Below are 22,090 nucleotides of genomic sequence, written 5' to 3' on the forward strand. Positions count from 1 at the left end.
CAATTTCAAGAAGGCTGTTGCCTCACCATATTATCTGAAGGTGTGTTCAGTGCATGGCAGTACATGTCACTCTCATTAAGCATAGTAAAGCTACGCAAATCTGAAGCTGGTGATTTGTTTCTGGGACCGTTGCCATGCCTTGGGGTGCCTGACTGGAGGATTATATTCTTTGCAGAGACTGTTTTCCAAATGGATCATAAAAAGAAAAATATGCTTGTAGGTGTTGAAAGAGCACATGATTTTGCATTTGACTATGCTATTATTTTTCTAGTTTCTCCAGTTTTTGGAACCATTTGGGACTTTCATTCTGATTTCAAATTCTAGGTCCTTGTGGAGTGGCTCAGTCCAAATAACTACACTGAGGTCTGTGATTTTGGGGGGATACCTGGAGCAGTGTATGGTGATCCACAAAACAGACCTTCTGAGATACCATCTTCTTTCCTAGCCAGATTTTTCCTTTTGCATTTTCTTGGGTCTTTTCATTTTTGTTTCTGGTTCTTAAGTATTAATGCTTTCATACACCCACAAAGTGATTCTGGAACTCAGTTATGTCAGCATCTGTGCCTGTTTTGAAGTCCATTTCATCCTTTCTCATGGAAATCATGGTAACCCGCACGGCAGTTTTCTGAGAGGCAATCTGCCATACCATATCCTGTTTCCTGTGCTCGTGTTACATGCTGTTTCTTTACTCTGTGTTACCAGAGACCCCTTCTGGATCCGTCCTTGCTTGTCCTGGAGGTTGTCTCTGGGCAGCCTGTGGTGCGTTTTTTCCCATGTCTGTGGCTTTTATCATAGGTTTCTCCAAATCTTTCCAGAGAAGGCCCTGTTGCTTCCTCATGTACTGATTTTGGAGGATTGCGCCTTTGGCTTACTGTGCCATAACGTTTGCATCTGTCTGGAGACTTTTTAGTTGTTAGCAGCTCCCCAGGCCTGTGGCTGGCCCCTGCCTTATATGCTGGAACGTTTCTCTTCAGCTGCCGTTTGACTGTGCAAGTCTGTTGTGAAATCCATTCTCTGACTCATCCTTTTGATCCTTTTCAACTGCCCACTCAAAAAGCACATTGCAGGCTGGCATGGAAAATCTCACCCGGTCTTGAGCTGTGCTGGAGTCTCTCATCCGAGCATCTCTGAAGCTTCAGGAAAGGAGACAGTTCTAACCATGGCCCTGCATAGAATAGGCCACAAATTTGTTTCTTCTCTGGCCGCCAGTGGAAAGTCCTGAATTTCCTTAACCAAAGAGGCCACCGCCGTCGCATGCTGGAAGGCAATTTCAGATGGAAAAGTCTCTGGGGAAAAGCTGAGTCAAATGTAGCCACTTCTACTGGTTTTATCAGATATTATTCTCTGTTGCTTGTGTTTGCAGTATGGTGGTGTCTTGGTTTTTGTTCAAGAGTATCAGAAAGCTCTTTTGGGTGAGTTTTTTTCTTTTTTTTTTTTTAGTTGACTTGGTTCATAAAAATAATTTTTCTTTGGCTTTTTTCACAGAGTGAGGGGGAATAGAGTTGGTGGAACTGAAAGTGAGGATGACCCACTCGGGCAATGGGCCTTTCCTTGCTAGGTACTGTGGAGTCAGACCTGGTGTTCTGGAAACAGCCCATCTCAGTCAGAAAGAAACCAGTATCCTTTGCAAACTGCCAGTTTCTCTGGTGGTGCAAATTCCTTCATTTGGATGCACAGGACTATCAAATTCTACTTGCTGTTAAACCACATTAAAATATAAACAACAATGTCAAAGGATTTTGTCTCTGTATCGTTTTGTTTACCAGCCATCTGAGTGCTGGTTATAGGCCTGTCTCTCTCTGGAGCAACCTTCCTAGATTTTTACTATTTTTTTGTCTGTTTTCCCCATGAATTCTTTATGGTATTGTTGATCTCCTGACTTAAATTTTTTAGGTAATTAAGTAAAGCAGTATCATCAGAACTGTCTGCACAGGAAAGTGATAATCAGTGACAGCATAAATGTATCCACATTAGCAAACATGGCACAAGGCACTTGCTGCCTCCACAGAACTTTTTGCAGATAGTTTTAATTACTCTTTTCCTTGCCCAAAGGGGAAAGATTTGCTCAAAAAATAAAGGGGTCAGCCAGGCCTCCAGAGACTGGCTCTGTTTCTGTGCTCCCTTTCCATGTGGTCTTGAGAAGTGCTGTCTTCCCAGCCTGTGAAAGGAAGATGTTTCTGTTGGGTTAGTGTGCAAAGGTTCTCGCAGGTGTGCGGCAGGCAAGCGCTGTGCAAGGGTCGGGCAGCAGTATTACACCGTAGGGCTAGTCGGTGGGGTTGATGCTCGCTCACCACTGCTGCCCCACTGCTGGTGACATGCATGTGCACGCATCCTGCCTCCCCCCAGTGCCCAGGGGACGCAGAGCCTGAATCAGGTTGAGGGGTGTTTGCATGAGTGTCTTTTCCCTCATGTCCTCTTGTCAGCGGTCATCCAGATTAAACTGACCTGTAAAATTGCATACTCCTCTTTTCTTACATAGGCTCCCTTAGTGTGCACAAATACATGGGGCAGTTGCCGCCCGATGCCCACTAAAGACAAGAAAACTCACTTGTTTCCTGGCCACACACGCAGAGAGTAAGAGTACAATTATCCCCTTTGCAATCACAAGGATAGAAGGGCAACGAATCCAAGCCTCATGCTATAGAGATTGAGCAGAGTTATCACCCTGGGGGCTGGAAAGAGCAGGGCTCAGTTCTGGTCTTCCTGGCTCCAAAATGAAGTCAAGGGGAAATTTGCTGAGCAGGCAGCCATCACTAGGGGCCAACATGCTGCCTGCACAGAGGTTTGAATGCAGCTACTGCATTTAAAGCATCAGTGATGCTCATAAACTTGCAGTCTTTCCCTAAGTTTATGAAGCTGGCATTGATTCTTGTCTCCTCCTCTTGGGACTGGTCTCAGAGCAGAACTCTCTTGCTGACCTTCCTGCATGGTGGAGGATGACAGTGATTGCATGTTGGCATGTGTCAGGTAGAAGAAATAAGTGAAAAAGCAACCTTGCATGGAAATGTTATCACTGATGATTGTGTTTGTGTGTGTTTGTTTTAGCTAGTCTCCAGATAGTATTTTTGATATTTTTCATTTTAGATATTATTTGAGCCCAGCTTCAAATGACCTCCTGAGGGTAACGGTTCAGATAATTCTTAGCAGGGAACAACTTTTGAGTAAGAGCTAGAGCTTCATAATAAGGCTTTGAAACATTAAAGAGATCACTTCATTTCCCCAGGTACCTGTGTGCCTGGAATACATTCTCCTTATGCTGCTTTGTTTGAACTCTGGAAGGGGTGACAGAGTTATTAATTAAAACAGTGGTGTGTACAAGATTTGGAAGGAGAACCAGAAATGTGAAAGGCCTGTGAGAGATTTCCTCCTTCTCTCCTTCCCCTGTAATTTATTCTATTCCTGGTTTTCCATGTGACAGCTCTTTACTGCAAAAAAAATCTCTACCTTCCCCCAGACTAGTTTTGGGGAAATACTCAGGAACACCTTTTGCTTTCAGTTGAATTGTTGTTTAATCTCAAGTGTACGGAGGCAGCAGCAGGGACCTCCACACACACTGACTGGATCAGGTGTTAGGTACTATGCAAATATACAGCAAAAAGAACTGTAGGCAGTAAATCCCTGCCCTGGTATTCAAATATGAGGGAGGTTCTCAAAAGTACCTTTGGGCTCTTGGGTTCACAGCGCTGTTTGAGTCTATGATGTCCAGGTGCTCTGGACAACTTCATCAGATCTACGAAACTAAGCCAGATCAGTGGGCCATCCCAGCCAGTTAGCCTTTCTCTCCCACGGTTGTAGCGGATAGCAGGGGACAGGCCTTAGTGCAAGACACTGACCCATTCCCTAGCCATACTCTCTGAGCTTTCAGAATTTTCTCCTTACAGTATTTAAACACTGCAGTCACAGCAGGGGAGTGCAGGGTTATCCAGGCTTCAAGCTGGCTTATCTCAGCTATTGGTGTTGGGTAGCCATGTCCCAGGAGACTGACTAACTTGGCCCTTGCTGTGTGCTCCACAGCTATGATTGCAGACATATACCCTGAAGCTCTGTGTCAGCCAGCTTGCTAAGGTAAAGCCAAGCTTCAGACACCTGCCTTTGAAGTTTTCCCCAAAAGGTCTCTTTGCCAGGGGTGAGGAGCACAAACGTTCCCCTGGTTCCATATCTTTTGGTATGCTTTGCCTCCATCTAGGTGAGTCACTTGGTGTGAAAAGATAATTCAGGGCCCATTATTCAGCTCTGACATCTTCCAGAGCTCCATGTCCCACAGAAAACTTCCTTTGTCTCATCTACTCTGTAACCTTCTTGCCACCATTCCATGTGGCTGAGGAAAACTAGCATCCTTACTGGCATGGATGCTTCAAGAATAAGTGCGTTTTCTGCAGTGATGTCATTTAAAAAATTAATACATTAAAAATGTTTCCTTCCTCTACAATAATGATAATCTTAATTTTTGAACTTCCTGCAGTGGAACGTTTTCTTAATTGAATTCCTAATTCATTGAACATCTCTAATAAGCATGAATGGCAATTTCATCTTGCTGGCTGTGTTCTTCTAAGGAATGCTCTTTGGAGACTGGCTTATGAAAGAAAGACTTTTTTTCTGCCTCAGACCCTGAGTTTAACTCCAGTCTTTGCTCACCAGTCAGCATCAACAAGATTTTAAAAAATGTTAAAATTTGGACTCAAATACCATTAAATCTTCTAGCGCATCAGTTTGGAAAAGAACATGGACGACATGTTCCTCTCCAGAATCACACTTAAATACATAATTACTTTTAATCATGTGCTTCAGTGGTTTTCAAAACAGAGAGATTTTTCCAAACTGATGGCTCCATGGAGATTATAGGAACAGCGGGAATTCTCCAACTGCTAGTACAGAGCAGGAGGAACAGCTGAGCTGGGCTGCTGTCACCCACACTCAAATCCTGGAACTCCAGTCCTTCAGAACATGGCAGTGAAATAGGAATAAGTGCTGGGCTCTTCACATTTTGGTCTCTAGCTTGAAGGCACTAACACCATTGCAGGCACCATGGGCCATCAGAAAAACACCAGCTCCTGCCAGATTGATGACAGATTGTGAGAGGTGAAGACAGGGCAGGTGGTAGGAGACTGGACAGCTGCTTTTTGATACCAAGCGCTCAGCATCCAGCAGGGAGGGGCAGCTGAATTCACTGTCATGCTGTCACGAACACGCAGCCACGTATTGGCAAAGCAGGACAGAATAACGCAGACCCCTCCAGTCCTGGGTGGCCAAAGCTCAGTATGGTGCCAGAGCTGCAAAAGAGAATGAATGTGGCAAATGAGCCAACCATGGAAGTCAAAGCCCAAGCCCTGAGCTGCTGAGCCACCCTCCTTTGAGAACTGAAACTGCTTCACAGATAACCCCAGTGGCTTTGTCAAATCACTAGTAATTATCAGGTAGATTGTGACAGCCGGTGAAGTTAAGTCAATGAGGAGTGATGCCAAACTGACTGCTACATGCTTACCCTTCTTGTGCATCTGCTCCACAACGCGGTGCTTTCTGGTTTCCACACTCATCTCTGGTAACTGGCTTCCTCTGCCGAGGAGGTGCCAGAGGCAGACATCCCTGGTGTTGAAGGCTGTTCTTGCCTGAGCCTTGGAGCACCTCCATGGACCAGGAATCTCTTGTGCTCTGCTAAGTTCAACTCTGAATGAAATCAGTAGTGTACACTGCAAAAGGATTGCCTGTAGCTGCTTATTGGCCTCTTGCATGTAGCATGCACGTTTTACTATACCCTGTGCAATCTTACTGCATACTTTCTAGAACCCTTTTTTCTAGGACTGTGGGAACTGGAACAGTCATATGGTGAATTTGGAGCCTATTGTCATGTTCTGGTTTTTCTTCCCTATCTTTTTATTTCCACCTCACATTTTTTTCTTTGTTCTTAATATGATGTGTTCTTTGTTCTATGTCTGTCCCAGGACACAGAAAGATCTCTATAAGAGCTAAGCCACCGTTGTGCTGCCTCCCCAGCTAGTTCTGCAAACCAGCTTTCTGCCTGTGTGAGCACAGACCCAACAAAGGAATTGCTTGAAACTGGAAATTCTTGCACCACTCCCTTTCCAGCGTGTCTCCTGATGCTGACTAGTCGCCACCATGCCCTCCATCCTGAAGTGCATCTGAGGGCATTTCTAACTGTAAGTAGGTGCTTAAGTTGCACAAAGCTTTTAAGTGTAAGCAGAGCTGGTAAAATACTTTTATGTTACAGTTGCCTGGTCTACTTGAAGAAAAAGCAATGGAAAGGGGGAAAAGGAAGAAGATGGGAGTCTTGCTGTCGCAGTTAGCTAGGTTAAATGTCGCCAATGGCATACGAACACTACTTCTTATCTTAAGGGTTCTTTGAGCAAAGAGCTCCTTCCAGCAGCCAGTCTCTCTCTGCAGTACCCAGTTCATGTCGTTGGTTAGCACTAATCTTGAGGCAGTGACATTATTGGCCCTTCAAGGACCAACTCAAATCCAGCAAAGCTCTTGAAAAGAGTGCATCCCAGCTGCTGCCTGCATAAACCATAGCAGCAAACTAAGTGCGTAAACCAGTACCATTCAACAGCTCATCTGTTAATGTAGCACTATATTCTTGCAATTAATGAGTTCTCCTAGTCAGAAGCTGACATCAGTAGAGTAAGAAAACAGGCTCCATGTTCACTGCATGGAAAAAGGCATGGGAAATGATCTTCCACTTCTCACTTAGATGTTACATACACAGTTCTTGTCTCCAGGATCATTTATCCTCTATCTTCAGTATTTCTAGAGCCTAATTATTATTAAATCCCAGTGCCTTCCAGAGGTCTGTTTATTCAAGACCTGCACAGACAGGGTATGTGAGCTATAATGGGATTTGGGCTCCTTTGGGAGGGAAAAACCAGTCCAGCATGCTCTGAGAAGCCAGCACTATCCCTTACCTTTGCACCCAGGGCTGACTGCTATAGTTCACAATTCAAGAGCTGCACAGTAAATTGCATGTGGTCCAGAGGCTATGGGGCATCCAGGAAGTGATTTCTGGAGCAACCCTACTTCTTAGTGCTGTTAGTTTTGTAGGGGCTAGATGGGCATTCACATATCAGATTACAACAGTTTTTCCAGGAAAGCCACCTGCTTACCACATGCAGAACTCCTCAAGTGATCTTGTGCCATGCTGCTTCATTTCCTGTGGCACGGTCTTTTGCTCAATTGCTTCTTAAATTGTACTTTGCCCTAGTCTTTGCGTGACATGCCAGGCAAGACTATGGATGAAGCATGTTCATTTGAAGCATTATCATTTAGATCTGGCAGAGAGATGACAAGTTTGCAAAAAAAAGGAGTGGAAAATAATCTATTCTTTGCAGGAGGTCTGAATTCTTCCGTCTTCTTCTCTCAAGGTCACTGTCAATCACAAGCCCAGTTATATCTCAGCTCTTGCAGAACATCTCTCCCTTGCTATTCAGCTTCATTATGGTTCCTATTTTCTCTTGCCTCCCACAGCAGCATTATACTGCACTTTAATTGCAGCTCACAAGGGAAGGGAGCCCTCATAAGCAAACTTCCCGTGAAGGGAATAGTCCTGATAAAAAACTGTTTGTGTGCAGTGAGATGATGCCTACCTTTAAACCACTCCTCTGTCTTCCTCTGTGGCCCATTATAAATATGACAGCAGGCAGGTACAGACTGCTAGCAAGTAGAGAATGTTTTTTCCCCTAACAAATTAGAGTCCAGCTTCTCAGAAGGACAGCACTGATTATCTGCTTCTGTTTTCTAAAGTAAGGTTGAGAACAGCAAGCTGTAGTGCAAAGCTACAGGCATGAACTCTATGGGACTGAAGTGTATGCAATAGCCCATTTAACTCCCAGGGCTAAGCACATCTGCTACTGCAAGAAGTTGTACCAGGGACTGGCTGGACCCTTTCAACGTTTATTGGTAATTTTGTAGAAAACATACTGTGTTGAAGATGCTTCTCCATTTGAGTTAGCATAGGATCGTTCTCCAAAAACACAGAGCATATGCAATATTTTTAACATGAAATGGCTGCTTAAAATGCAAGGTAGAGTGTAGCTAATTAAGACTGATCATTTAAAATTAGTACATGTGTCTGAGAGAATACAGTCCAATCCGATTAGAGCAGAGCATTTTGCTAAGAGCATATATAAAAACAGGTGCTCTGGAGGGGAAAAAAGTCTAGAGACTTTTCTGCTCCAGCTTACAAAATGAGACTATGCCTTTTTATGGTAATTTTAATATTCTTCCTGTGACTTTGTTTTGTAGTGGAAAAGAAACAGAGGTAATGAACACCCATGGTTCTTTAACAGCTGCAGTACATGTAATTTTTTTCCAGTTCTCCCCTTCTCCCTGATTACCCATATGTCATATAAGACAAATATTTTACTTTAAGACCCAGAGCAGATCAGAAGCACTCAACATGTTGTATATATGTTCAGTTAGGAACTTTAAATTAGATTGCAGTTCAGTATTGTGGATGGTGGCAGAGCAAGGTTTATTCCCAGCACAGTCTAAATGACAGAGCAGTTGGTGAGGGCTAAGTATGTGACCCTCTTATTGTTATATACACTAGATAGGTGACTCTGTGGTACTCAGCAGTCCCACAGTTTGGAGGGATGTTCCTTTTTTAATTCCCCAGATTCACAGCATCCCCTATTGGTTTGATTCCTTCCCTTCATTTTTATTAGTAAAACTGATGAATATTAAGAATAGATGCATGTTGTGCTGAGCATGCATCATCTAATTAAAGGGATGATGCAAACATTTCTGAAGTTTCCTGTATACGTTGACTTCTGGGGGTCATCTTTGTTTATCATTTCTTTGAACTTTGGCAAATTGATATCTACGTAGAGCTTCCTCGGAGGAAGTTGGTTTGCTTTGAAAGGAATAGCTCATTTAAGCCCACTTAGAACATGCTCAAAAGCCAAGATGAATCAGGGCTTGAACTGACTGCAGGTTTCATTGAGCAAGTGGACGCATCCCTGCCTTCGTACATCAGAGGTCTCTCAGTAGGCTGATTTTCATGTCTATGGGTAGTGCACTCTGTCTGCTTAAGGCCTGCCTGGAAGAGTGACTGCTATCCATTGCCCTATTCATTCAGAGGGGTCTAGCTGTCATTGTCAGACAAGCCACAAGCATAACTCTCATAGTTTTCAGTAGATGAGGAGACCCACTAATCCATCCAGTGTATGTTTGTCACAGCTCAGCATGCTATGTGGCTTTCACTGCGTAGAGGTTGGCTGCCTCCCAGGTCCATCCAGCTCACCTTCAGAGCAAGTCACCTGCCAGTGCAGCTTTGGAGCAGGATGTGACTCATGCTCTTGGGACTCGAGCACCAGGCCCAGACATAGCAGCAGTGAAAACAAACCCAGTGATCACATTAGAGCATTCTCTGATTTTACCATATTGAAAGCCTGAGGCAGTGGAGATAAAGGTAGCAGGCCAGTCACCTTCTCCAGCACCAATGTTTTATCACTCTGTTGGTGTGGGATTGCAGCCTTCACCCCAGAAGCCCCAGGCTGAGCTTACCAAAGATCAGTCCAGTTTCCAGGCTGGAATGAGCTCCTTGTTTGGAGCCCCCATGGTCTCCTGATTCTGCTGGTCAGGGAAATCATCCAGGGATAAAAGCTCGACCTTGCTCTCAGACACAGCTGGGCCTCTCTCCTCATCTCCTGATCTGAGGATCGGGGGAAAGGAGTTAATGTCTCTAGTCTGGAAGCACTGTTGGGGTTAGCCCCATCATTGGGTTAGCCCCAATGATCTGATTTAGCAATAAATTGGTCTACTCCTCTGGGGCTAATACACAGTATGCACCATTTCCTCTACAAAGTCTCTCCTTTTTGAGGTAGGGAAATTAAAGCAGGGGAAGTATATAGAAAAAAAAATCAATAAGTAAAAACTTTTCTTATTTGTCACATTAATAGGTTGGATCTGTAGGTTTTTTTCTTAGGCTGAACAGATTCTGATGTGAGCACGCTGATGTTGTTTCAAACCTGACATTGTCTTTAGCAAGAAGTCTGCATGGTGTAAATTGTAGCTTAGCTGGGGGATGTGACTTGAAAAAAACAAGGGCATGTAAAAAGGATGTTCAAAGAAAAATGTATCCTTTGCAAATGGAATGAGTCAACTGGCTTTCCAGGGACAAGTTTATGGGGTTCAGTTTGAGACAAGCATCGTCAGTCTGTACAGCAGCCTTAGAGCCTTCATAGTGCTTGAAAATTTTTGTAGAATTTGCACCTCGCATGAGACCAGAGATCCAAATGTTAACCTAGAGTCTTAAGGTCTGTGCCATGCATGCTAGCGAACAGAGAAATTGTAGAATCTAAAACATCAGCGCTCAGTCAGTAGACATGCACAGAATTGCCCCCATGATTCAAATTTTATGGTTCTGTGTTTAATTAAACCATTGTTTGGTGTTTCAGTGCGTTCCTTGTTGCACTGAGGTAGCTACTTTTCGGTGACATCTTCTCTTTTCTGTTTTATTTGGGTAATTATGCTGCCTTGATCACAAGCAATATTGGAGTTCTTTAAAGAAGTACATTCATCACAGGACTTGCATTTATCTTTGGTGGTTCTCCCTTCCTCCCTGTCCCTCTGGTGATAACATTGGTGAGTGTTTTATTTAAAAATTTTCTTTTTTATCATGGATGATAAAAACGTGAGGTCAGAAGAATAACTTTTCATTTGAAACATGATGCTGCTCTGAGGTCCAGTGGGAACTCATTTTAGGGTCAATACTTGGGAAAGTTCTGACTCCTCTTCTGCAGTAAGTTTTATCACATTTCCCAGCCAACTAGCCCAGTAGTGTCTGGGAAGCAGGACATCCCAAGCTTCATCCTGGCCCCAGTGGACTGAGTGTATTTAAGGAAATCCCAAGCCCTGAAAACTGACTTTGAGTAGAAGAAAATAGTGGGTACATTCTGTGTGTGATTTGGCTGTAGGCCAGATCAGTGAGTGGCTGAGTGCCCTGCAAAACACCATGTAAGACTTAGATTTTCTGAAGAACAAAGGGATTCATCTTACCTAGCTTTTATCACCTAGAAATTAGGGCTATGGGCTTCCTGTGTGCTCATCTTGAGAGAGGTGTTCCAGAGAGTAATTCCATCCCCCTGCGTTAATGTTAGGAGCTGAAAAAAGTGCGTTCTCTTAGCCCATAGGGAACCTATGGTAATTCAAGTTACATTGCCCTCAGTGAAGGAGATTTAAGTTTGGAAATGTTGCAAATGGCTAAAAGTATGCATAGAGATGGTTACTGCAGCTTAGCTGATGTGTGGTAGCTCAGTCATGTCTCTGCTCTGTCATAGTCTCTCTAACTCAGGTCCGTGGAAGAGGCTAAGGAGCCTGTTATGGCTGTCAGCCAAGGAAGTTAGTCTTTAACCTCAGCCTCAAAGAGCTGATCCATAAAAGTTGATGGTCCAAACCCCACTCTCAGAAAGGTCATACTAGCTACAAACCGTAAATATAATATCAACATCAGGACATCCCATAGACTTACTGTGTGTGTAGAAAGCCCTAGGTTATCAGCCCTAGCCTCTCCTGTAAAAAAAGCTCCCAAGTCTTAGTGTCACAGGCTACAGCTGGGCTACTTCATTTAAAATAAAGAAAAATGCACATTAAAAAAAGTATTTTCCTCATTAGTAAAACTGGGAGATTCAGAAGGTGATCCAACTCCCCCCCCCCCCGCAGTCAGTGAAAGACTGTCATGACTCTCAGTGTCTTTGATACTCTGGCTCAGACCCTAAATATATTAAATAGTTGAGGCAGAGTTATTAATAGGGAAGGTGAGTGACAGATTATTCAAGTCAGGCTTCCTTCTGACACTTTGGGGGGTAAAAATAAGTAGCCTTTCTTTATATTTTATAAACTCTCTTTCTTGGCTCTCCCTGATGGTTCCCCCTCCTGCCTCCACCTCCAGAGATGTCTGAACAGTATAATTTCCTTTTATTTTTAGCCATCTTTCATAATTGAAAGTTTCTCTGTGTCAAAGAGAAAACGTTCCCATGAATTCCTCAATAGGCACTTACCGAAAGCAATTGATTAAAATGAAATATTTAATGGGGTTTTATACCCATGGACTTGGCAACACTGGTGAATCTCAGAAAAGATGGTTTAATGATATCAGGATGGATGGGCATGGGGCCATCATCTCCCCAGCCTTGCTGGTGCTTCTCGAATGCAAGCCTCTTTTGGAGGGGCGCATGGGTCAGTGGCAGGTGAGCTTCAGGAAGCAGCAACTGCTGCATGACCCCAGAGTTTCCTGCTCTTCCTATTAAGACCCTGTACCTGCTGCCTGAGGCAAAGCTGTTGGTTCTCACTTGTCAGTCAGTTCTTAGGGCAGCTGTACAACTTTCCAGAAATCCAGCCATGTCCTCAAGCAGCAGTTTATCTTGTCTAAGGTAAGAACTATTTGGGATCTGATCCAGTGTCCAGCTAGCCCAGTTCCTTGTCCCTCAAAGTGGCCAGAGCAGATTCCATCTGGAAGAAAAAAGCACAGGAGCAGCATGTTGTGATACTCCTGCATATGTACTGCCCACCTGCATGAGTTTGCACTCAAGATCTTCCTGAGCCATAGTGTTTGTCTTGGCATTTAATAGTCTTTGATGGGTTTTTCTTCTCTGGATTAGCCCAGCCACTTTTTCAGGCCATGTAAGCACTTGGCATTCAGAATATTCTGCAACAAATAGTCCCCCGCTTGCCTGCAGGTTGTGTGGAGAATCCAGTCTTTTCGTTTGTTTGGCACTTGCTTCCCCTGGTGCCTTGTTGCCTATCAGAGAGAACTGCTACTGTCACATGTGGTTCCCCAGTTCACTCTGATGTGCAGAGGTAGCAGGAGGATGTGCTAAAGTCAAGGGACCTGAACGAAGAAAAACTAAGTGAAAAAGGGGAAGAAAAAGGATTGGAAGTAGCTGTTGATGAGAGAGTGGATAGCTATAGGTGCTGGCTGTGAGGATTGCAATTGATAAAATATGTATCAGCTTTTGGGGCTGCTGCGTGGGAATTATTGGCTGAGAAAGTTCATCTGGAGATGTGTACCTCTTTTATTTTCCCAGACCAATTCTGTGCTCCCATTTAGATGTTCAGGGAGCTGGACACTACTCCTACTCAGCAGTCAATTGGATTTGGCCATGACCTGAAGAACTGCAGCAAGATCATTTTGAAGAAAGCAGAGTAACAAAGAAATAGCCACTCAATAGCATGCAGTGAGGCAGGAGTTGATTTGGTTTAACACAGCTGCTAAAATTGACATTGAGGATCCAAGGTCTTAATTGTACAATTTTTGAAATCAAACTCTCTGGAATTGAGTAAGACCTAAATAAAAAAAAATTGAAAACTCCACTAATCCAACCTCACAGCTCAAACTAGAGTTAGAGAAGGAACAGATCCCCAGTCTGTATCCACATTTCATAGTTCACATCTGTTTCATCAGTGAACCAAACCAATGTTCTTGCGCCGGATCCCAACATTGTAGGGGACATGTGAAATCCAGGCTTTGGGGCTTGTGGTGTGTTGCAATGTTTAGTCAGGTACTCAAGTATCTCACCAAGCCAGGCCTGGGAAGCTGAGAAAATTGGAATTTCTGACTGCTGGCTATCACTTAAAGCAAATGTCATTGTTCTGACTCATCTCTAGCACCGAGCTGACTGATGTGGAGGTAGAGATAAACCTTGATTTCTTCTCTGCCCTTTCTCCCTCACTCAACAGTTGCTAACATCTCCTTCCTACATATCCCCTTCAAGGCTGTCCACTCTGGCCACCTCATCAGGGCTTAGTTCTCAGCCACCTCCAAGCACAGAAAACCACCCCATCCAAGGGGGCAGCATGTGATGGCACCTCTCCTGCTCAGGATAAAGAGTAGTTCATTCAGAAACCTGTCTTCCTTACTCCGCATGGGGAGTCTGTATGAAGAAGAGAATGCAAGCAAACCCAAGCTGGAGGCATTTTATCCAAAAATATGCACAGGGAACTAAACACTATATGTGAGGATTCAGGAAGATGATCAGGGAACAAAAGGGAACTACCCATAACTCCACTGAAATGCTGATATCTAGCTGTCCATAATTTTGTATGTGCCCCCCCTTGTTTGGAGGAAATTGTTGTTAAAGAGACAGGTGATAACTGGTGTCTCACAGATTCTCGGTAGCCAAGAGTGTAGTGAATCCTTTCCTGTCCTCAAAAATGAGGAGGCATGACCTCAACTTATCACACCTCCCTCCAGATATGCCTCCTCTGCGTATTAGCCTAGGAGGGGTCTCACTTTCTGTCTGTGTCAATTCTTATTGTTTTTCTATTGTGAAAGCCATGGAAGAGAATTTGTTGTGTACTACGTTCTTTTATGAATCATAATGTGATTGGAGTTCATGAATCATAACAAATAGCGTTGCCAGGTATAGGGAGGATTATATGATATGTGATCTAGTAACTCTTGACTCCTTAATCATCTGTGCTAGGTTCTGAGCATGTTGCACGACAGATGACATAATTGACTTTTTAATGTGAAACCCCAGAAAGGTGTTTATTTCGTAGGTATTTCCTCACTCTGCTTGGCTAGAGCATCCTTGCCTCCCGGCCTAGTTGAAACAGGTGACCCTATCCTATGATTATCGTCATATCAAAGAGGAGTTTCCCACTGGGAGTTCTGCAGAGATTTCAACAGCAAGAGAAGGCAGTGAGTCCAAATTTTGCAAGAAGCTGTTGTTGTGCAGGTTTCTGTACCCATACAGAAGCCCATGTGGCCTCCAAGGAAGGCTGAGCAAGTTTCATTCTCCTGTTGTCCTGGAGAAGACATCACCGGGTTGGATCCATGACTGTATTCTAGTCCTGTGCATGCACATGTGAGCTGCATGGGGTCAGAGCTAGTAAACGCATGCCACTTGTGGATCTTTAATTCACTCCTGTCCACCAACCCCAAAGAAACATTTTCCCCTGTGGAGAACTTGGCCCCATAATGAGACAGAGAAAGTATCTACTCTCCCTTGACTGGTCCCACACCAGCAATGGCAGTCCCTTACAGCTGCTGCATCTCACACTGCATGCAGCTAAAGTGTGCGCAAACCAGCACAACGTCCTTAACAGTCTCTAGGGCTAAGTTTAGGTTAATTATCAATAAAAATACATCTGCAGTGTGAAAGTAATTACATTTAATTGCTGAGATAAATTTAAAATAATTGCCCAGATGACATTCCCACTTCCAGTGGCTTTTGTGAACTACCAGGGGTTTTCTGGGTAACCCCATGATGTCTCCATGCCAAGGGGAAGGCCTGGCGTGGACTGAATATCTGCAGTCTGACCCCTGCTCCTCAGTTTATAAGGGCTAGATCCTGGCTCAGGTTTTCACTTCCGAAGTGTGTGTTTGCACTGCAAGCTGTGTAGATTTGGATGCTGTTGTGACAGAGAGCCGGAGTGTGCTGCCTGGGACGGGTTAATATAAGGGAGTGCAGAGGAGAATATGAAGTGGTCAGGAAATGGGGCAGCTCTACGAGTCGGGTGCTTATGGAAAGTAGCTTTGTGGCAGCAACACTCCAATAGCAATAATGCCTGTTTCTTCTGTTTGGAGACAGAAAGGGCCAGCCGGGGCCCACTCTCCCCCCTGAAGTGATGTACAGCCCCAGGCAAAGCCCAGCTGGGCTTCCTGGTCAGAGCACAGAGAGCATCTCAAGACCTCCCAACAGCAGGAATATCTTCTAGTGTTGTCAGAAGGAAAGGATTTGGACGTTTTGTCTTAACTCTTTAGCGTTTGAAATTTTGAGATTTGGGACACCAGCAGGGAGGCAGTGAGGTCTGCTGGAATGCTTTCCCATCCCCTGCAGACAGACAGCATCTCATGACTCAGTAACGGGAGCTCTTGGATAGCTTTTTTTTTTTTTTTTTAATACCAGTTACTGGGGATTATATACTGTGCAGTTAACTAAAGGCAGAGCAGGCAAATCTGGGTCCTCCAAACCTGTAACTTGCTCATTTTGCCTCTTTCCGGGGCTAGGACTTTTTGCAAGCACTCGCTGACTTAGGTCTGCTCTCCTGCCCAAGTGCTTGCTGACTGAGGTCTGCTCTCCTGCCCACCTGTCTTGCCAGCATCAGCCATGCTCTGTTCAGAGCTCTGACAGAGATTTTCCAAGACAACAAAAGTGCCTAACAGCAATTCATGCTTTTGAACATCTTCCCTGCTGCCCTTGGAATTGTTTCAAATTAAAAAAAAAAAAAAAAAGCCTTTTAAATGTTGCCTCCCACACAGTGTCTCTCTTCAGTGTTCATTAAGCCTTGCTGCAGGTTCAAAAGTTTCTGATGGAACAGCCTGCCCCCTAAAAATACAGTTTTGCCAAAATAGAAGCATTTCACAGAAGGCAATAATTTGGCTGAATATTTTGCCAGCAGGATTCTCTGGCATGATGCTCAGCGTGATTCTTTTGCAGTTCGTTTCAGCATTTTGTGTTTTTGTTTAGTTTTGGATTTCATTTTCTTGTACAAGATACTACTGAAACAAAATATTTGGATGTTTGCAAATAATTTTGGGGGGTTTTAGGGGGAGAGGAGAGTGTTCATTTTGAAATGCATTTTGAAATGCCAAGATTCCCTACTGAACAGAAGTTCCGTTTTGCTGTCAGCTCGTGGTATCAACTCTGGATACATAGAATTTAATGTCACTATGGAAGGACCTGAACATCTTTCCCAGTAATATACTCTACTTTTGGGATGGTGAATTATTTAAATGCTAGCCATGGCTTTAGTCTGTCCAAAATCACAATCTTGTACTTCATTAATGGCAGTGTCGTAATTGATTATTTCTTTTCTGGTAGCAGCTGGGATCCCCTGTCAAGGAACAGGGTGCAATTGCATTTGGTACCTTCCTGAATGGTGACAGTGAATGGGGAAGACACTGCTGGCAGTCAGGGGGCTGGCGCGATGCACTAGATCAATCAAACCTAGGAATGGAGTGATCTGAACATGCTGGAGGGCAGGGAGGTAACAGCAAAACTAACAGCAGAGAAGTTAGGCAGTTGCTTGATAAGACCAGTTCCAAATGCGAGTGGGTCATGGGCTTTGCAGGTGAGGGATGAGTTTCAGGAGGGATTGAAAGACGCATGCTATCGCAGCCCTGGGAGTTGTGATTTGGAGTTTTTCCTGTGTATGGGAATGGAAGAACATGCAGTTGCCTACAGAGAAGCTGGAACGCAAACAAGGCCGGTCTTAGGCAACGTAGAAGCTAGGATTTGTGGATCTTATAGCAAGAGCATAGGGCAAAACAGAAAAGGGCTTTCAAGGCAATAGGAAATGTTTGCATTTGATATGCCGGTGTAAATGCTGTTTTCTGGCACCTGGAAAAACTGTTCAGTAGTCATAGTGGGAAAAGAGAGTGAAGAATGTGTCCAGCTGAAATTCCTGCAGCTTTTGACTCAGCAGAGCATAATTGCTTAAAACTGGAGTCTGGTCAGGACACTGGAACTAACACCTCCGCACTTGCAAGAAGTGGAATCTTGGGTGACCACAAGCAGTCAGCCCGGGATGCCATTAAAATGGCAACACCTGCAGCCGTACAGAGCCCCTAGCTCCCTGCCAAGGAGTTTCAGCACAATGCTAACCCTGCAGGGAGATGCCACCTCCTAAATCACCCAAACCACTTCCTCCAGCACCTGGATTTTCCTCAGAAGTCTCCTATCCAAACAGTGACTAGACGCATGTAAAAATACTGCTTCTCATAGCAGGCTGCCATGACCAAAATAGCTGGGCTGGGCTTTGCTTAATCCGTACTGCACATTGCCAGGGAGACGCCAGCAGAAGGAATAACCTGTTCATAGTGCCTTGTTCCCCTTGGTGCTGGCAGAGCTGCTGCATGCCCGGCCGGTGGGGAGACCTGCGGCATTTCCCTATTCCATAGTGGCACCTACTGGAGCTCTTTAGAGCACAACTCCTCGCTGCAGAGCTTGGGACAGCCCCTCCAGCTGCTGCATGGAGGCACATAGCACGCAGGCACTCGCAGCTGCTTGCAGGCTCTCATAGGTGTGACATTATTTCCAGATACAACATGCATCTTCACTGCTTTTGCCTGTTCAATTAAGATAGCTGTCCAAGTGCCAAAGCGGTACCAGCTTTCAGGTCTCTGACGCGTCAGTCCAGGTGGGGATGGATGGTCCATGGGAACCCTTGTTCCTTCACAAGAGATCCCCTCTCCAGCGTGGTTGCTCCAGGAAACAGGCCCCCTGCTTTCGATCAGAGTCTTTTCTCATAAGCTGAGTTCTAGCCTGGTGCATTGGTTGTCCCTCACTAGCTAGGGACAAATACCCAAAGTTTGCAGGGATTTTTCTGTTTCTGCATGCTTGCAACTCACATGCCAAAGGCAAAAAATCCACAGTGATTCCCTCTGGTCTTTTTTTTTTTTTTTTTTTTTTAATCAATGGAGCCAGGCAGATAGTCATCAATAGCAGGCATGTTGGCAGAGCCAGGAATCTTCTGTGATGGAGATCCTCCCTTGCTTTCCTGCCTGAAGAGAATACATGAGTGTCCTACTCACTCTTTGGCCTGAAGTAGACCTGGCGGAACAGATCTGCAAGCTGTGTGCGTTCTGTGCTCCCACGCACTTCCCTAGCACCTGGCCAAGTTGATTTGACGACTGGATGTTCCTGGACGTAGACTGAAAGACAAGCAGAGACATCTTTCAGGCTTGCTCTTTGGAGCCTTCAGCTGGGGGAAGGTTGTGGGCCTCCCAAGTGCCCTACTTGTTCCTCAGCTCTGTTTCTCAAAGGCTTGAGGAAACTGCAGAAATTGAGAGATGTTTTTTTCTCCTTTCTCGAAAGCACAACTAAAAATAAAACAAGTATTGAAACTCAGCCCAGCCCACAAAGCAGAGTGTGTAGGTGTGATGCTAACCAACACCTGGGGCTGTGAGGCATCCTGGGGGATCTGACACCTGAACCTTCTTACACCACCTGGCAGACATGTTCAGTCTTTCTTTTCATTCTTTCTTTGGCATCTTTTCAGAAACAAGCAAGATGATGAATATAAAGTTGTTTTGTTTTGTTTCTAAATGCCCTACACACGTTCCAGTTGTAGGCAAAGAGGCCGAAGAAAGGATGTTGTTTTTCACTTGTAAAACCTGCGGGAGGCTGGCAGTTGGCACTCAGGGACCTTCGAGCTGCTACTGCTCTCGCTTCTTTTATTTCCTAGCTGAAGGTTTGTAGAGGTGGCTGGTAGAAAATGGTGATGAGAGATACTGCTTCATGGCGGAGAATTAGGATGCCTCTGAGCTTCTGCCCTTGGCGGATGTCAATAGATCAGTGCAGGCTTGGGCAATGTAAGCCTCACATATAGATGCACAACAAACTGTGCACAAGTGCTGAGTTCTCAGACAGCCCTGGGTGGCAAAGGGGGAGGGTTTAATGGAAGGAAGTTCCTACAAGTACCGGGAAAGCATGAAACCTCAACTTAAGGCTCTGCTGAAAGGAAGGCTGCCATGGCGGTTGAATAATTATGGGTTCTCTTTGGTTGGCCTCAGTAGGTAATGTGTGTGTGCCAGCCACACAGCGCACACCTCCCTCAGACCAAACCCACATGTGTGCTGGTGGGTACTGTGTGTGTGACATGGGAGGACACAGGTCTCCCCTAAAGAGGAGGAATTCGTAGGGCCTTTGCAAAGTGACAGAAGTCAGCAGAACGTGTTTGTGTGCTGCTACCACACAGTCTGTTGCAGCCCCCTGCAAAGCCTGCATCTACCTTGGCATAGCAGAGGAATTTGAGGGAGGTGAGCAGTAAGCAAACAGGCTCGTAGCCAGCAATCAATATCAACTGGGAGAGGACTTGAAAATATGTTAATCCTTAATAGTCCAAGGGCTACAGGTACCATGGATGAGGGGCTGTGGTGAGCGAACATGGACTTGGTGTCATCTGTAATGCACCAGATGCAATGGATATTGGCATTTGACATGAAGGTGATTTGCCACCACTGGGTTAGGTAAATTGCTTGGTGATACTCAGACCCCAGAGCAGCTCATGTTCTCTTTGTCCTGACCCCAGAGTGGAAGGCATGGCCAGGAGGCGGTATGCAGCCTTGAGGTTGGGAGGTTTAGCCCAATGCAAAAAGGCCCATGGTTTGAGGGGTAAAGGTAGCATATGTGGGACAGTGTATGTACAGGACAGCACAAGACTGGTTTTATGAACTCTGTTAACCTACAGTAGCCCTCGCAGTCCAGGAATACCTCTCAGGCCGAGCATCATAGCTACTGCAGGAGAACCTGTGGGGCCTCCAGCTGCCATAATAAGTAGTAGTTTGCCTTTCTTCACTCCCTTCCTTGTCCCCAAAGCCTTTTGTAGGGCTGGGAATTGGTAGGAGAGAAAGCGTCCTCATATTTGCCCAACCCCTTCTGAAGGGAGTTGCTGAGGAAGCTGTGGGGCACCCCCACACCTAGGGGATATGCTCCTCTCCTTCAGAGAGGCCAAGAAGACTGGCAGATGGGAGGCAGGGTGTGGACAGCTGCAAAGGGGAAAAGGTACTCCACAGGGCAGTGATTTTTTCCCACAGGTGAAACAACCACAGACAGACTGAATCACAAACCCAGCTCAGCCTGACAGCCGCCACAGTATGTTGGGGTACTACAGTCTCTCCAGAGAGCGCTGCTGGAGTTACTGGGGTAGCAAGCTGCATAGAAGAGCAGGGGAGCTGGAAGAAGGGCTGAGAAAATCCAGGTGAAAAACAAACTGGCCATATTTTCAGTTGTAAATTCTCAGAGATGGGGCCTCTCTGTTGCTCCAGTAACACTCAGCCAGGTGCTGGCTCCAAAACCAGGCAAATAAAAAGCTGTGAGTGTTGCCTAGGCCCTGAGTTAACCTCACATCCCTCCATCCATCTCTGCTGCCAACGAAAATGTGCAGTTGGAAGCAGTTAATTCCCCGTGCACTTTCTGTCAATCCACCTTTCCTGCTTATCTGGGGCCAGTGGGCAAGAGGACTCCAAGCCACTTTCCCAGAGGGACCCTGTGTTCAGGGCAAATCCTCTGACAAGTGCCTAGGCCAAGCACTGTTTCCCAGGGAGATCAAGGAGGATTGAATAATTAATCACAGCTTGTCTGGGGGAGGATGAGGAAGTCTGAATTAAGGTGTTAACAGCTCTTAAAAGCTTTCCTGATTTGCTGAGGGTGCTGCCTCAGATTATCTGGAAATATTATTAGCTGGAATGGGAAAGGGTTTTTTTCCTTTCTAGTCTCTTTGCAGCCACCCAAAATCTGCTTGAGCCTTGGATACAGTTTTACTGTGTGGGGGAAGGTGGGGGAGAGGTGTTTGCTGTCAGGGGGTCAGCAATTAATTGGCTCATTCCTTTCTCACGGTTATTTTCTAATCAACATCTGCCACAGTGCTGGTGCCCACCCTGTCCTTGCCTCTGCTCAGCAAACAAGAGCTGCAGGGATTTGCGTGTATTATGCTGTTACGGGGAGCCCGGGGCCGCCAGGCCTGCTTCGCAGAGGCTGCTGGGAGGTGCGTTGGCTCTTGCCAAGCCTCTTTCCTGCTGTGGCTCTCAGCTCTTCCCCACTTTGTCTCATCTTCGAGAGGAGACGATTAGTGTCTTCTGCCGCAGAACATTAGCTTATGGGGGAGAACTGTGTGTTAAGAGAAGGAAAGCGATGCCACCAACAGATGGTAAGTGAAAGCAGAGTCATGCCCCTTTGCTCTGAAGGAAATGTTCCTACTAATGTCTCTATGGCCCATTTGTTCAGACAAATGCTCTTGTTCAGTACAGTGACACCTGCTCTCCCTGTCCATTGCATAACTTGTCTTCAGCCACATCTTTCTGGAGCTCACTTTAGGGAGACAGTGAGCTGTCCTCCATCGGCTGCCTTCTTCTGAGGATCCATTTCTTGTGAAACCAGCTGCTGGTTTTGTCTGAGCACGGCCATGTGATGTTCCCATTTCCCCACATCTTTGTCCCCACTCTCTCATTCCCACATGTGATTTTGGTATGTTTGTAACTTACTGAAATCTAGGCTTCTTTCAAACCAGAAACCTAGTATCCTGCCAACTGCAGCTCAGCTCTATTTCTGTCCTCTAGTTCCACTGGTATAAATGAGCTGAAGTCAGTGGAGAGCCTGCTCTGACACAGCTGTGACAGGCACTAGAGTCTTGC

The 22,090-nt window shown here is 45.3% G+C and overlaps 1 long non-coding RNA gene across 9 annotated transcripts in view; it reads left to right on the forward strand.

Annotated features, from left to right (window-relative positions):
* Positions 1-22,090, forward strand: part of LOC112968830 — a 376,846-nt gene that overhangs the window by 296,464 nt on the left and 58,292 nt on the right. For 7 of the 9 annotated variants that reach the window (XR_003254455.1, XR_003254459.1, XR_003254463.1 and 4 more), the window contains 2 exons: positions 5,940-6,155; positions 10,500-10,596. This is a non-coding gene — a long non-coding RNA (uncharacterized LOC112968830). The remainder of the gene's footprint in view (positions 1-5,939; positions 6,156-10,499; positions 10,597-22,090) is intronic. The other 2 variants (XR_003254458.1, XR_003254457.1) reach the window with 1 other exon arrangement.

The sequence above is a fragment of the Apteryx rowi genome, unplaced genomic scaffold (genome assembly GCF_003343035.1).
Source record: "Apteryx rowi isolate R43461 unplaced genomic scaffold, aptRow1 scaffold_326, whole genome shotgun sequence".
Classification (NCBI taxonomy): domain Eukaryota; kingdom Metazoa; phylum Chordata; class Aves; order Apterygiformes; family Apterygidae; genus Apteryx; species Apteryx rowi.